This window comes from Haliotis rubra, unplaced genomic scaffold (genome assembly GCF_003918875.1).
Source record: "Haliotis rubra isolate DU_JTF1 unplaced genomic scaffold, ASM391887v1 Scf1739, whole genome shotgun sequence".
NCBI classification, from domain to species: Eukaryota; Metazoa; Mollusca; class Gastropoda; order Lepetellida; family Haliotidae; genus Haliotis; species Haliotis rubra.
In genome coordinates, this window is record NW_025765713.1 from 7,701 (window position 1) to 25,274 (window position 17,574).

Genomic DNA, 17,574 nt, shown 5'->3' on the forward strand with positions numbered 1-17,574 from the left:
CATATATTAGTCAATCTCTCGTTAATCCGACACTTGTGGTTGCAGAGAAATATGTCGGATTATCGAAAAATGTCGGATTAATGAAAATGTCGGATTAATGTATTTGTGTGAAAATATCAATGTTTACTTAATGTCATGATCGTCATACTGTTGCATGCATATCAGAAATGGTAGATCTAGTTATCTTCATCGTATGTAAAAATATTCACAGAAGTAAAAAATACTAACAATACATACTTGTATTCATTTATTAACATTCATAGATGGCATAACATACATATACAATCACATAAGCGAACAGTTTCATATCTATTTCATGACCACATTGGCACAAAACTCACGTTTGTTTTACAGCATATCAGCTGCCATTATGACCCGGATGTTACAGTTTCCGTACAACTAATTCCATAATAACATGTGGACGTCTAATGTACACTCAGGCATGTATCATAACACATATAATTTATAACTTGAAAAATCTTTGATGGTCATTAACATCAAACGCATCTAAGTGGTGTGTCAGAAATGGTTGCAAAGTATTCAACGATGTTTTGGGCCTCAGATAGCTTGAAGCATTGGAATCAGTCGTAGAGACGCTCAGGGTGGCCGGTAATCACCATAGCAGACTGCTATGTCAGATACGGTTGATCGTCCAATCTTCACATCAAACTTCTGCTCAGCAATAGTGATGACTTCTTGTTGTGTTGTCTGGGGTTTGTCTTTCTTCAAAAGGAGATTTCTTTCTTGATCAATGGCGTAACTTCTACAAGGGGTCGCTTAGCAGGTGGTGTACTCGTGACCAATATCTTGTGATGAAAACTCATGTCGGTTGTATCATAAACATTTTATACAGCTCGCTCCACTGTTATTTCTTGATTAAATTGTCTCAATTAATTATCCTGTGTTCCTAATTAACAAGTCTGAAGTTCACTGACGCCGCTGTCAAGCATGATTTACACATTACTTTGCGCTAGGCGGTGCGATAAAATGTTTCAAATGATTATAGGTAATTTTAAATCTAAAACCATTGGCAACTATACAATTCTTTCTCGTACGTATGCGTTAGGCGGTGCGATAAAAGTTTCCAATGATTATAAGTAACTTTGAAGCTAAAACCATTGGCAACTATACAATTCTGCTTACATATGAATTGCAATTGAAATAGCCATGGTAACAGGTGTTTGCGAAATGCAAGCAATGCCTGCCCCGCAACAGTCATCTGTGCCAAACCAATAACGGAGACAATATGTAAACAAATGGTGCTACTTCTGTGGTCGTCAAAAGAATATCTGATTTATACTGCTTTCAATGTACCCCAAATCCCTGTATCAAAGATTAACCGTAATCCTTAATGTTATTATTCGAGGGTTGTTCTCCTTATTCACAGAAAATATTTGGGATAAGCGAAAATTCATGACCATTTCGATTCTCAAAACTCAAAATGTTTCTCATCGCTCGGAAACAGACCCAATTCAGTTATGAAAAAAAAGATTTTTCAGCGTTGACACCACTATACCAAACCGCGATACCATACCAGTAGACACACTTAAGGGAAAACTCCATCTCTTGATCCATGAGGCATTTGTAAGAAAATAAAAGTGGTGAAGAAATATACACCTACATATCTATCTTCGTAGAGGTTCAGGACAATTTGTAAAATGAAAGTCATTTAAGTTTACTGGGAAATTTATCTGTGTAATTGTGGACTACCTCATATGATAAAATCGTACAATATGGAGTACAGTAAAGCATTTAGACAACAAGTGGACATCTGCATGGGCACCAATAGGTCCTGTAAGTCTCTCGCAGCGCTTCTTCCGGTACTATGCTAGTTCCAGGATCCCTTTATAAAGCGCTAAATGGCGATTTGCGAGACGGGACTCAGCTTATGCTTACCCAGATCTTGTATGTTTCCTGCAAAATAATACTCATTGACTAATATCATTGACTAGTCTCTGAAATCTGACTCGTAATTTTGTCTCTTTAGTGACAGGGAGTGAATATATATCTTCATTGCAAAATACGAATACTATTATTACTGAGAACAGTTTTAGAAATGCGTTTTTCGCCTTTTACGAGCCAATACATCCGCTCTGCATCGCTGGGGCCTCACCATGTCAGTAGTCTGTGTCACAGTCCAACCCTTTCTACAATGCAAATGTCCAAATTAAAAAGGAAATCTAGTCGCCCACTAGTCCGGTATAATAACGGAATTATTTATTTCTCTCAAAGTTTCTATTTTCCGAGATTAAAGGATTTGTATAACGTGGCAGGATCCTGTACGTATGGATCGAAACATGCTAGAGATGAGCTTATTGGTTTTTCAAGACCATACCTATTTTTCTGAATTTCTCCTTCATTAGACAACTGTTGATAGATCGAATATCCAACTGGTTCGCAGTGTGGCCTCTATAGTGGTATGTGCTTTTTGTTGTTGTGTGTTTTATTATTTCCAGGTGCGTGCGTGCGTGCGTGCGTGTGTGTGTGTGTTTCTTTTGTATTAATTTTCAATGAGTGGGGCTATTAAGATGAAATCTATCTATGCAGTAAACATTGATTATTTTCTGAGTAACACAGAATTAGCAGAGAAAAGTGAAACAACACTGTGTGTATGTACATGTGAGTAATGTAGCTTTAACCAGGTTTGGAACACAAGTATTTGGACAGATCTTTTGTTTTGATTAAATGCGGAAATCATGTATTCAAAGAACTGCATTGAATTATGTGAAACATGTCGCAAATTGTAAAGTTGTCAGTTAACACCCGATGCACCAGGAGTGATAACATATTGCTTAACGTAAGCAACAATCAAACTGAGATGTAAATGGCACTCAACATTCTAGGGCCCATACCTGATCACAATACTACGCTTTTCGTTTTACAGCGTCTTATCTCTAAACATGTTGAAGTCAAAACTAATTTAAATTCTAATTGTAGTTTAAAGAATTCGACTTAGCATACCAAAGTATCGTAACCATGGCAACGCTAAGATGTTTCACCTCTTTGCTTCTAAAAAGAGATAAAGAGAGTACTGAACATACGATGCTAGGTATGACTGTACAACCATAGATGATACGGTCTTCCTTAAATCTGCATAATCACTAATCACAGAATGGGCTGGTTGTTAAATATGTTTTGTCATTTTAAATATATTTTTACAATGTATACTTAATGTGTAACAATATAATAAATTATATCTGGCTGTTTGTCATCGCATGCCGACGACAATCACATTCGGTTACGTGATTTGTGTAAACCGTTTTACCACCTCAACGTCAACCACCTGCTGATGTCTTTGTAGAAGCGGGTATTGACGTCATATAGAGCGGTCATCGACATCACCTAACCACAATCCATATTGAATGCTCTTGGAAGAATTGTTCGTGCCGTGAGGATGTCAAGAGCCGGCCACCATGTTGGTAATCGATCGTGGTTGCCTAATGCTGTGTTCAAAGGCTTTTGGCAGTCAATGAGATAACGTTGCCTTTGCTGATGTGAATGAAAGAGGGGTCACACGCGGTCATCTATACTCCAGTATTGTTAACTCATCGTGCTACTGTTGTTCACGGGGGTGCTCCAGGTGCACCTTGGCGCACCTTTACGCCTATTACGTCCATAAACCGGATTTATCCACCAATAATATAACAGTGTCACACTTTGTTCTGTATTGGTATATTATTTTAAAGTAACACATGCAAAGTTTCATATTTTTAGTATATGTCCAGGCATTGTGTGTTCTGAATGTGATGGTGTAATTATGGACCCAGAGTGTCTTCTAGGCAGTTCAAACAGATCAAATATTTATATCCCTGGGTATACATTGTGGGAGGATATAGTCGAGGCCTCGTCTGTCTGTCCGTGCATCCACCCGCCAGTGTTTTGGCATCTTGTCCAGGCATATAGTGTGATTGACATCATCATGAGCATCTGGGACAAATAACCTGCATGCGCATCTACCAATACAGCATGCCTGACTACCCAATCCTCACCTCATACAGCACGCATGGGCTGCTTTACTAGCGAACCCTTGCCATTTTATGTCGTATCGTTAATTGTTAGTGATTTCAATTTTCTTTGATCTAATTTTTAATAAACCTGTGATAATCTAGTAATTGTTCTGTCCTTCGTTGACAGGGGTTTTATAAATTCATTTACTTACCATGAATTTAGAACTTTAGAATATGGCTGAAATATTGCAGATGTGACTTAGGATCTTCACTCACTCACTCACTGACTCCACTTTGACCCGAAGCTGGACTCGGCTACTTCAAAATGTCATGCCACTATAATCATTACCACGTCGTTTGGATTTGAGTGACTTGTGTAATAGCTCAAAGGACTCAACACTACTGATAGTGGTCAGCATAGTATCGTATAACCCCAGTCAGGTATCCATGCTGCTCCCGGATGTGCAACAGATGTTCAATAATATTTGATCTCATCAAATCTAATGGCAATACGTGCAAACACTAAAACGACGGAGTGGCTCCAACTTAACGATGTATTCATGCATGTAAAAATCACCCAAAACAGGATACGACTAAAGTGTGCCGAAAAAGAGGATGTATAGTCTTTATTCCAGATGCGACTGTTGAGCTATGTATCCGTGCAGAGTTGGAATCATGCATGTGTGTTGTATGTGAGGTTACGTGTAATTATTGGTCGTCTTGAAAAACAGTAATTCCACCAGTAAGGTTTGACTATACACTGCAGATAGAGAATTTTTAATGTCTTATCGAACTGAAAAGTAATCGTTTATTGCGCCCACAGGACAACGTATATCATGGGCTTAACGTTCCGACAAAACGACAACACTGACTGACTGAGTTTAGGATTTTACGCCGCTTTAGCAATATTCCAGCAATATCACGGCGGGGACACCAGAAATGGGCTTAAACACATTGTGCCCATGTGGGAATCGAACCTGGTCTTTGGCGTGACGAGCCAACGCTTTAACCACTAATTAGGCTACCCCCATCAGCCCCCCAAACGACAACAAACGGAACAAGGATCAATTGTGAAAATCATGAATCCGGTTTTATTCATCACCTAAGATACCTTACGTAATACTACCTGAGTTCAGTAGTGTTTCCTAGTAGCTTGTTTTTATACATTATTTGTTGTTCTGGGGAGATTTTTTTCATTCGCAGATAACTGCTTTAGTGCGTAAATCACAAGTCATCGCCCTACCCCTGTATTTAGTTGTCGTGATTATGGTTCAGCGTCTACTGGACACAGTTCGCAGCACATAAGTTCGTATGTAAAATTAAATAAGGGTCTGCCAGTCATAGTGTTCCAATACCAGATAAGTACTGCGCCAACCCCTAAACAATAACTCTGTCTAACGTTAACGACATGAATAAGCCCATTCCCTTTACCTTACAGAGAACCTTTCGTCAATTTCCGAGTTGAGTCATATTAAAAAATATATATAAGGTTTCTAATGTCGTTCACATCAGTGAGAGTATTATTCCACGGTAGCACTGGATTTGTGTGACATTAGCCAAAAACATGTGCACTTCTTACTTTCCGCTATGGTATTCCCTCAGTTGCTATCATCGGAACACTGACAGCTTTTAACACTCTTCCATATAGAGTTGCATTTCGTGACAGGTGATGGATTGATGGATCAAATGTGTAGCATGTCAAATGTTACTCAAAGATATCTGGTTACATTAACCAGCAAACGTATATGTACACGTGTCGTGTGAAGTTCAAGGTCACCTGAAGTCCAACATTCAATGGATATATTTCCATGTACAGATTTTATGGAAAACGGCGTTATACAGCGCTGCAGATGTCCAGATGAATTTAGAACTTTGTCTTCGTATGTTCCTTCAGTCCTTTTCTTACTTCATTCGATACATTCTCCTTGGATGATATGAAGCACATCGTCAGCCAACCTCAGTTTGAGATCGTTTGATATACACAATTATCTCGATACTGTCACGCTAATGTTTAGATTGCATACTCTTCAGTGGCACTATCCACTTTGCCATGCCGTTCCCGAGCATGTAGCGAGTGTCAGCTTAAGTTGCACACAGTCACTTGTAAACACATTTTAGAAGGGCTGTGAAGCATGGTTTGATTCTGAAACAAATTGAGTCAACATCACAAAGAATTTAATACTTTCATGCCACACCTCGGAAGTTTTAATTCAAAGACCGACCATTTGATTTTGAATTCAGTTTTGTAAGAAATACATTTTTTGGTTATTGTACGAATTTTTACCGAGATATATTGTACTAAACTGTGATTAAACATACTTTATAAAACTCCGGAAACAAACAACAACAAAGAACAAATCATGGTTGTTTTAAAAGGATGCGTAGAAGTAGAAACGGTTCAATCGTCTAGGAAGAAACACACCTCCTTGTCGTAGGTCCACGACTGTTGTCCAGGGCAGCTTTTCTTCAACACAAGGGTGCCCTTCTCATGGCTTTTTATCCTGCATAGCCATGCCCAGAGTCCGGTCTTCCCTCAGTTGCCACCACTGGAACATTGACAGCAATACTCTTACATATAGGGTTGCCAGGTGATTCTCTCGATGAATCCAATGAGTAGCATGACAACAGTTACTCTTTGTCAAATATATCTGGACTCCCTGAGGAAGTTGCATCCCTTCGCCATGCAGGGATATCCATTTAACGCTGCCATTATCACACACGGTATGACAGCTGTATGAATATTATATCAATTAGCAGAGCAGAGAACTGATGTCGCGTACATTTCCGAGGATGTAAACGTATAGAGAACTGTAGAAAAATGTTCCATTTTAGTAGATTTCAAATTTGGCACAATGTAAGCTTAAGGCTAATGTACGGAGAATGTAACTCTGAGAATCAATCTGGTAAACACATTTGTTTCTATGATCGAGGTTCGACCTGAGTTCTGACAGTTAAAAGTTACACCTGTTTCTGTTTTGAGAGTAACACGTAAATATCACGCATGACGGATGTGAGCAATGCGTTACCAGATCAGTTCCAGAACCCTATCTACAAACCTGATTTATACCCTGGCCGTGACAACCAAACACACCCTGGTTTCATCGACTTCCCCATGCTATCCAGGCAAACAGGCTTCGCCATGTTACGTATCTACAACATATAGTCATCGACTGGAGTGCGTGAAAGTGGTGTGAGTGAGTAAGTGAGTGAATGAGTATGGTTTAACGCCGCTTTTTTAGCAATATTATAGCTATATCACGGCGGGGACACCGGAAGTGGGCTTTACACATTGTACCCATGTGGGGAATCGAACCCGGGTTTTCAATCTGACGAGCCATCGCAAAACACTAGGCTACACCACACCGCCCCCGCGTTCAAGTGGAAGGGGCTGAATGAGTGGTTTGTTAGCTTTGAACAATATTCTGCAGATTCCACTCTCCAGACACATGTGTCTACTACATAAAGATTGTACACAGTTACAAGTATATTTTGTAAGCACTGGTTAACAACTGAAATTACGTGGTTTTATTTATAACACTAGGGTACGCACTTCTCCAGCAGCTATGGATTTCACCGGCTCCGGAAACGGAAATACATTCGTCATATACCACCGGAAGTCGTGACAATGTAAGCTCTCTCCTAAGTCGCTTCCTGGCCGATATGTCTCCAAAGTCCTGATTCGAAAAATAATATATGAACATTATATACTTAAAGAATATTCGTACCTTTTCATCTCACGTGTAGAGTTCTTTTTTTCTGATTTAATATGACGTCCAGTACTATCACTTTGCCAATCGTGATATACCTCAAAACATATCAATATATGAATTCATGTGCCAGTTAGTCAGTGAGTAGTTCTCTAGTTGACTGATGAACTCTTCCTCGAATCAGGCTAACATGAGCAACACGGGTCGTGGAGAGTGAGTGAGTGGGTTGAGTATTACGCCGCTCTTAGCAATATTCCAGCAACATCACGGCGGGACATACGAGAAATGGACTTCACACATTGTTCCCATGTGGGAAATCGAACCCGGGTCTTCGGTGTGACGAGCGGACGCTTTAACCAGTAGTGAGTGGATGTTTGACAAGCTTCACTCGTGAGAATATACAGGGATTCTCAAGCACCTGTCGCATGATGTGCCCCTTGAGACTTGCCCTCTGTTAGAAATACCCAGTAATGGGTATGCGCACGCCTTAAAGCCACCCGTGAGTGCGTTATTGTTTTACGTCACATCGGCAGTATTTCAGCCACATAGCGACGGGAACAATTTAGATATCATAAATATCTGTCACGAAGCAGCATACCACAAAATTCGAGTATACAAACTAATCATTTCTAGTTCTAAAATATTCTACTCCAAAACAAATCGATATGACATTCAATAACATTAAAACACGAGCTATGGACCACCAGCAACTAAAGCTATCCACCTTACTGCAGGGATCATGGGGACATACAGTACTTCAGCTTCCTGTACAGATCCCCAGCTGGATTTAAACCATAACATCAGACACGGGCAATTGTGCACAATGCTCGCCGTAAATCAAAACAATACAACTGAAGCAATAAAACTCCTACAGCCTACAATGTACTCTCGAATACTATTATGACTAACATCCAATCATCAGGAGACGAGATAGTTACATACCTATAAAAAGTATAAATTGTATCAACCTCAGATAAAACATATTCATTCAAAAGCTTCAAACAATCCCATCTCTTTTGAAAAGTAGAATTAAGCGGACATTTAGGTTGTTAAAAATCCTTTAAATCTGAAACTTAGTAAGAAGTCAGCCACTCATGAATAATTCTCGGTTGTCCTTCGAAGGTGACCAGCCTAGTGACCAGTGACTGAACAAAACGAGCCACACTACACGTACGACGGTCATCCTTACCAAATGATCTATGTAAGTCGCCTGTTATGGAAACAGGAAGCCGCCTTAAGGTGAAAATAAATACATGTTAACTTCAAAGGGATATTTTGCTACTTGTGGGAAGCAAGGTTTCTAAGTGTCTTAGAAATACACGTATGACGTGCCACGTACTGCTCGTTGGAAGGAGGCATCGTACATGTACTCCTTTGTACTCGTCCATCCACACCTCCGCAACTCTCATGTAGTTCCTTTTGAGAACGTTGACGACTGTGCTGCTCCATTTAATGGGGTTCTGATAACGGAAGATATGTCCAACTTGGGAACATGGAATTAGCCTCGATGGTTCCATTGGTATCATTACATCCAGATCTGATCCAAGAGAGAACATCATAATATTTCACACTGTTGTCATGCTCATTTCTCAAAATGTCATGTTCAATGTCTTACGCAGATTCAATGATGCTTCAACCTATTTTTAACATTTTTCAAACTATTATTTACATATTTCGTCAAGGTAAAAAAATCAGAAGTAATAAATTATATAGACGTTTACCAATCTGAAGACAGACGGCATTCAAAGCTTATGGGGATCCATCAAGGGTATATACTTGGTAAATGGTGAAGGGAAACACTTATTATCAGCTTAATTTGAGATAGATCTTCAAGATGCCGCTAAAAGGATGCATCTTGTTCTGCATACATACAAACATGCATTTTATCCCTGTCTCCACGCGATGCACACAGTTATTCTACGAAACCGTAACAGTGGTTAACAAGATGGTAATGGGGAACAAGAGCCACCAATGAGATGGTCATTATGTAATTTAGTTGGGAGATGGGTCCTAAGAACAACAGAATGATGGACTAAAATGTGAGTTGCTTCAATATCGAGGATGAGGTCTTGACGAAAGACGTTTGTCTTAACCATATCTTCGCATTTGGATTTTCAAAGAGTTGACCTACCGGTAAGGACAAAAGTTCAGAAGAGTCGCAAGGGAAATAAGTCAGACAAGATGGTGTCAAATATCCTTTGTGTCCTGTATTATACCGCTATATAATTAAAAGAATACAAAGAATGTAAGGCGACAGACGACTGGTTCAACAAGATGTGTACTTCGAGGACATTTCGAGTAATTTGAGAGCCAAGGTTACCTTGAATGAGAGTTCCATGTTTTCCTCCCAGTACAGGAGTGCAGGGTCATAGGTGCCAAGTGTTGTGAAGTAATTCCTGTCAATGGCGAACAAACCTCCCGGCATAGTGGCTGACCTGTCACATAAAAGATACAGTAGTGACTGAGTTTAACGCCGCACTCAGCAATATTCCAGCTAAATGGCGTCGGTCTGTAAATAATTGAGTCTGGCCCAGTCAAGCAAGTGATCAACATCATGAAGATCAATCTATGCAATTGGGATACGATGACATCTGTCAACCTAGTCAGCGAGCCTCGACCAATTCGATCCCGTTAGCCGCCTCTTACGGCAAACATGGGTTACTGAAGATCAATTCCAACCCGGATCTTCACTGGCATAAAAGATACAGTAGATTAAACTATGAATTTTTTTTAGAAATCTTTTAGCCTGATTGTACAGCTGAATTCGTGTTAGATAAACGAAGCATGTCATATTGTGTATTGATGTATATATATTTACATCCCTGATACAATCGCCCACCACAAGGTTTGAGGTTCAGGATGTAAACACCCAGTCACAACTGCTCATGATACATTTTTTAATACTCAGGATATCAAACACATTTTGTCTATATATTTCCACGCCTCTGGGATGAGGATCCAGAATATGCGTACTAAAACCGTATATATTACCTTTATAGGATCAGCAGTGGACTTGCGCAGTTTCTCCTCCACGCTCTCTGGGATGAGGATCCAGGTGAAAATAAGGTTCTGCCAGTTGAATACCCCTATCTGATTTCGTCCATAGATAGCAGAAACTGCCAAAGTGGTCCTGTCCATAGAGGCGAAACTGCCAAAGTGGTCCTTTGTCAATGTAGGAATATGCGGGAAGGGAACGTTCTTCGGTTCTCAGCGATGCGATCAAGCAGGGTTCCAGCCAGCCTGTAATAGGGGCACAGACAGGTCTGATTAACGGCATTCGTGTGGGTGTGGTTTCTAGTATCGACGTGCGGCATCGATTGTAAACAAAACACAAGATATTGTTTAACGACAAGAAGAGTACGAAATTGCGGGACGCGTATGAGTAGACAGACATATTGTCTAAACCCCTCTTAACCTTGAATAGACAGCCAATATAGAATGCATCAGTCATTAAAACACAAATAATTATTTATAATATTAATTGTGTTCTGTTCAACATTTGAACCTTATTTACCTTTTACTCTTCAGTTGATGATGTCAATTCGAGTAGATGTCCTCTGAATCATTGTTTTACTGGTCATCGAGAAAGTCTTCAAGGAGACATTATACCTCTAAGCAAAATCGTTACCAATGCCCTCTGTGTAATCAAATCATTGTATGAAGCATGCCACGGATTGTTTGACGCCCTCATACGTCCATTAGATTGGTTGGTTGTTGTGTGGCCCCGCAATCAGCAATATTCCAGCTATATATGGCTGCGATCTATAAATAATGGAGTCTGGACTAGACAATCCAGTGATCGCCATCATGAGCATCTATCTACGCAACGCCGTTAGTCGCTTCTACGACACGCGTGACCCAGACCTTCAAGGGTAACTTCCATTAGACCAAGTGAGGACATCAATAGGAGCCTTCTACAAAACAAATGGCATATTCAAGCTTCGACGAGTCAACTACAAGTGCAGCCTATTGACCAGACTCTATATATTCAAACATTCCGATGGATCTCTGATGTCCAGTTTGACTTTGTTTCAGGGGAAACGTTCATGGTCACCGTCTATTTGAATTTTTATACATGTGATATTGCCTGTTAGCTTGCTGTATGTGATGCACATATTTATAGAGGTCACAGATACGATCGTTTCTGTGAATACGTCATATCATAGTACGGTGTGGAAATGTGGAGTTACTCGCCGATCTGGAGACATGCTGAGGTGCTTGAACTGAGGTAACTTGTTGTTTTGATTACGTTTTTTAGAGGTGCGATTACTTTAAGCATTTTAAAAAATAAATACTGCCCATGATATACTCTATAGGTTTAAGCATGAGTACCTGGGAAGCACTCTACATGCGAGTCTAGGAAGATCTAGACAGGACCCTTGGCGATCTCATACCCTATCAGTCGGCCTCGGGTCAGACCCTCCCGTTTGGTTGTCCTCAGAATCTTCACCAGAGGATAATCCGACATATATCTTTTCAGGGGACCTTCAGATAATCTGCAGGAGGCATGAAACAACAATATTCAAAGAGTAAATATACTATTTTTATTTATATGTCTTACATTTATTCATTTATTTTTATGAAGCTACATTCTTTTCATAAATGGATTACGAACATTAATCTAAATGAAGGCTGTGGTGTGTCAGGATCTGCTGATTGGTAGGGAGCGAACTATGTCTTAATAACTTTGCGAATGTGAACGGGAATAAAATGGGTTGGGGCGTTCTGTATGAACGTATGAATACAGTTTCAAACGTCTTTCGGGTACCATTTCTTTCAGATAGTATATATACTGAGGGAAAAAATAAGGGATCACATGAAAGCACAAGTGTTCCATTATTTTTTCCAGGTTTCGTCACAAGCGTTGTATCGCATAGCTTCACAAGCGTTGTATCGCATAGCTTCACAAGCGTTGTATCGCATAGCTTCACAAGCGTTGTATCGCATAGCTTCACAAGCGTTGTATCGCATAGCTTCACAAGCGTTGTATCGCATAGCTTCACAAGCGTTGTATCGCATAGCTTCACAAGCGTTGTATCGCATAGCTTCACAAGCGTTGTATCGCATAGCTTCACAAGTGTTGTATCGCATAGCTTCACAAGTGTTGTATCTCCTAGCTTCACAAGCGTTGTATCACATAGCTTCACAAGCGTTGTATCCTCATAGCTTCACAAGCGTTGTATCGCATAGCTTCACAGGCGTTGTATCCCCATAGCTTCACAGGCGTTGTATTGCAAAGCTTCACAGGCGTTGTATCGCACAGCTTCACAAGCATTGTATCGCACAGCTTCACAAGCGTTGTATCGCACAGCTTCACAAGCGTTGTATCGCACAGCTTCACAAGCGTTGTATCGCATAGCTTCACAGGCTTTGTATCGCATAGCTTCACAGGCTTTGTATCGCATAGCTTCACAGGCTTTGTATCGCATAGCTTCACAGGCGTTGTATCGCATAGCTTCACAGGCGTTGTGTCGCACAGCTTCACAAGCGTTGTGTCGCACAGCTTCACAAGCGTTGTGTCGCACAGCTTCACAAGCGTTGTATCGCACAGCTTCACAAGCTTTGTATCGCATAGCTTCACAAGCGTTGTATCGCATAGCTTCACAAGCGTTGTATCGCATAGCTTCACAAGCGTTGTATCGCATAGCTTCACAAGCGTTGTATCGCATAGCTTCACAAGCGTTGTATCGCATAGCTTCACAAGCGTTGTATCGCATAGCTTCACAAGCGTTGTATCGCATAGCTTCACAAGTGTTGTATCGCATAGCTTGTGAAGAAACCTGGAAACAAATAAAGGAACACCCGTGCTTTCATGTGATCCCTTATTTTTTCCCTCAGTATATATTCATATTTCTCAATCATTAGTCAGCAGGTTACATTGTCAGTATCATGTCGTCATCTATCTCCCTCTGAGATCACACGTACACTACCTCTAATTATGCCTATAAACGGCATGTTCAACATCGTTCCACGTAACGATTAAATGCTCCCCTGGTAAGAAGAATTTGAAAAAATGCATTGATTGTTTGTTGTTTGACGCGGCCCCAGTAATATTCCATCTATATCTATTTGAGGAATTGCGAAACTAAAACAATAGATATAAGTAGTGTGTATCTCCTGTCATTGGTTCTTGTAGACAGATCTCGTAGGCCGTTGTTGGGTTACAAGCCTTGATATGGTTTTAAGTTCCTTGATATGTTAGGACGCTGACCTTCATCACAGTACTTGGCATACTGTACAAACTTAAGTTGTGTAATTTCTGGATGTAAAGCTTCCATTCTCAAAACAAAAATAGCTGGTGCGTTTTGATCTGCATAGCTTTAGGACTTGTCATAGAGAGGTCATCGGTCAGCACAAAATGGTATCAGTCACCCCGCCCATTCGTCAAATATTAGCCATAACACAATTGTGCGGCTTTCGAATGAGAATTTCTGCTTGACGTTATTTTATGAAAAGTATGGGTATGAACCACCCTTTCATATTCCAAATCTGAACTGCTTCACTGTACCAAAACATGCCCCCCCAGGTGTCTACAAATAGGGATCGCGATCAGTCTATCACCATACCTCGATGAAATATTCATACTGCTCTTAATACTATACTCTTATCGATATGTCGATACTTGGTCGAATACTGGAGGGTGACGTGATAGTGTTGGAATTTTGCTGATCGTTGTGTGAAGTAACATATCTTTCTTTCTGAATTGCATATTCGCAAGATACAACTGCCTCCTGATTACTGCAATATAGGACGGACGTCATTGATTGTGTTGTTGATGAGAGGCGTGTGGTCAAGTAGTCAATTGTCACTATACAGAAACATTGATGTGACTTGATAAGACAAGTTTCGTGATTTTTATATGCATAGGGAAGTCAATAGTCTCACCAGACGAAGAGAAATCATCTACGAGGATAATCTCCGCAGCAGATGTGATGGTGATCTGTCCAGGATACTGTGGACTGTCCGAAGCAAGACCGACCATGCCTCGTCTTTGAAGAAGCAAATGATGACGCTCGCCATGGACAGGTTTGGGCGGAATGTTTGACCCTTACATCTTACAACAAAGACAACTAATACAGATATACATATATCAATCACATTACAAAAACGTTGCTCTGACATCTATACTAATGTATAGATAATAACATAAGAACATAATAAACCATATGAAGAAACTAATTTTGCTCCCGTCAGAATAAAGTGTATTACGCACACAGGATATGACCTTGCCGATAAAATGAGCTGCAAGCCACACTGAATAACCCCAGTGCAACATTCAGAATATTGACTGTCACAGTAGATACGTACTCTTGTGACCTCGTGTCCCGCAGACGTCGGTGTACGGAGATTCTGTCACTGACGTAGACGTTGAAGTAATGCACACGGAACATTTTGTCCATTACTTTCTTCTCTGTGGTGTTGAGTTTAGGAATGTAAGGCACACCAAATTCTCCTGCAACAACGTAGGTACGGAAACATCAGTTTCAGTTACGTGCAGCAATCGGAACATCTTTTGATAAGCTTTCATCATCTCGTAAAATGATGCTGTCATGAAAACAAGACAAAGATATTTATAATTGGTTCTCAAAAAAATGACCAAAGCAACGACCATTATCCATCATTAAAATCCTAAGTTTCGCCCAAAGACGTCGTTGGTTGTCACATCATATTTGTGACGTCATGTCATTACCACGTGGAAGATGGCATGCTCATTTCCATGCATTTTCTCCTGCGAATCACGTCTGACGTCACTGTAAGATCTACACAAGAGTTTAGTATCATGGAAATATTTATTATTGATAAGAATTAATTCTGTCTCTTTATGCTGTAATACGATAACCACGTCCCTAATGCCTTGACATCTGTGGAAACAGCTCAGCTTCCCTTGATAATTACGTATAACATGCCCAGACCGATAACAATAATACTTACCCGGACCATTTTCGGGGCTGTTTTAACAAACTGTGGATATGGTGTGTCCGAGACTTGTTTATGGTGGAGTCTCTCACTGTCTACCTCCTTGTCTCTTGGCAACTGTACCTGAACACGTTCCAGGTCATGTGGGGACTCCATCCTTCCTGGCAAGAGCCTTATCTTTTATTTGGTTCAGTAGGGATATGTGATCTACACTTTGCTGAACCTTATCTTTCGTGTTATTCCAATCCCCGGCAAATCCTGGTTCATTATATCCAGGTTCGTTTTGATCTCTCAATGCCACACCATGGCGGGCAAATGTGACACCATTGCTCTCTACCAGTCCATTGTCGTCTTTCTGATTGATTGTTTCAGTATCAAGCGATACATCAACTAATGTTGCAATAAGCAAATATGCGGTAATACCCATGCAAAGAAGTAAAAAGCGAAACATTAAGCGAAAATATTTCCTCATGTTTAGTAGTACTATACCACACAGGGTTTGGATATGCAATTAATCCCACTCGGACTCAGGTCTGAAAAGGAGAAAAGAAAGGTATTAGGTTTTAGTTCGTGAGCTCATGTTTCGACATTGTGACGTTTTTAAGGATATTGTGACGATTGCGAAAATGTACTTTTAGTTTTAATTCAGGACTGACCACATTTCAACACTGAAGTATGACAGGGCGATGGTAAGAACCTAAAGGAATCAACGACCAAGAGTTGCCTTACTCTGTACTTGCACTCATTGCAATAAAGAAGTTGACTTGGTTTTCCTTCACCTATACAACTTCTAAAATGCTCTCTCACAGAAGTTAGGTACTGTATCCTCCCCATGGTTCCTCCTAGTATGGCGATATACCTTCAGTTGTTGGCAATCTATAGCCTGTCATTATATTGTATTGTCATGTATGCTTTAATTACTTGTTCTATATTTATATCTGTGATAATCCAGTTGTTTTACTGACCTTCGTTGACAGAATTTTATAATTTACATTTAACTGTTCATTTATTTTAATTTGATTTAGTCACGATATGGCTGAAATATTGCCGATGTGACTTAAAATCTTAACTCACTCACTCAAAGAAGTTAGTCTGTATTGTCACTTGCATCTCACAACAGGACTGAATGGAGATGAAAACTCAACTATAAAATTAAATACAATAATTATAAATATTAAATATTATATTATAAACGAGGAAGGGTGTGAAGACGAACCACATACAGCAAATGTTTTATGATCGGCGAAGAAATAATCTCACGTTGATACGTTGAGATTCTATCAGATTGTCAATGATAAATAACCCGGAAATCAGGCTAGAAGCTGGAGTTGAAAGGAGCTTTGTAAACATAAATATTTATCCTATTAATGTGACGATATGAAATAGGTGTTAACACAAAAAACACAGCCAGCCTTCAAGTGTTTCAGATTATCTCGATGTTTGTGAAACACTGAAACATTAAAACCAGCACACAACCAAGATTCGAAATAAACTTACATTCATACTGACATCAATAAAATTTCATAATGAATAATTAGTTGTTTATGAAACATTAATAATTATTATGTATATAACATCGTATTTCTTCATACCTGATGCATGTTCATATCCTCTACAGTGCATAATCCATGTATCTGAATAGATGCTTCACTTATAGAGCAAGAATTGGAATGATTATATTTTCAATAAACACGTCTGTTTGCATAAGGCAACACTTACAGCAGTTTGGTTTGAGAGTAACAGGTTGTTGCAGACCAGGTAGAAGTCAATAAACGGCCACACATGTGTCACGGACGACGTTATTCTGTTGCGTATGTACAACGTGACCAATCAGGCGTATCGGATTCGTGTAATCGATAATTGACCTTCAGGGGCGTTCATTACAAGGATCGTTAGTCGTGTTTTTCTGACACATCCATTCTTCTAATGGAAGCAGGTGGTTTCTATCACTGTATTAAACCCACATTTACAGTGATCACTTGTAGATCGAAGAATAGATATGC

At 39.9% G+C, this 17,574-nt stretch overlaps 2 long non-coding RNA genes across 2 annotated transcripts; both read right to left on the reverse strand.

The window, feature by feature from the left end:
* Positions 1-5,020: 5,020 nt before the first annotated feature.
* Positions 5,021-7,578, reverse strand: LOC124272860. The gene is made up of 4 exons (XR_006897452.1): positions 7,498-7,578; positions 7,004-7,097; positions 6,370-6,493; positions 5,021-6,090 (listed from the first exon to the last, which is right to left on the reverse strand). It is a non-coding gene; the product is annotated as an uncharacterized LOC124272860 (long non-coding RNA).
* Positions 7,579-14,285: 6,707 nt separating this feature from the next.
* LOC124272859 lies at positions 14,286-17,299 on the reverse strand. Its single transcript, XR_006897451.1, has 4 exons — positions 17,164-17,299; positions 15,587-16,104; positions 14,963-15,107; positions 14,286-14,708 (listed from the first exon to the last, which is right to left on the reverse strand). It is a non-coding gene; the product is annotated as an uncharacterized LOC124272859 (long non-coding RNA).
* Between the last annotated feature and the right edge of the window lie 275 nt (positions 17,300-17,574).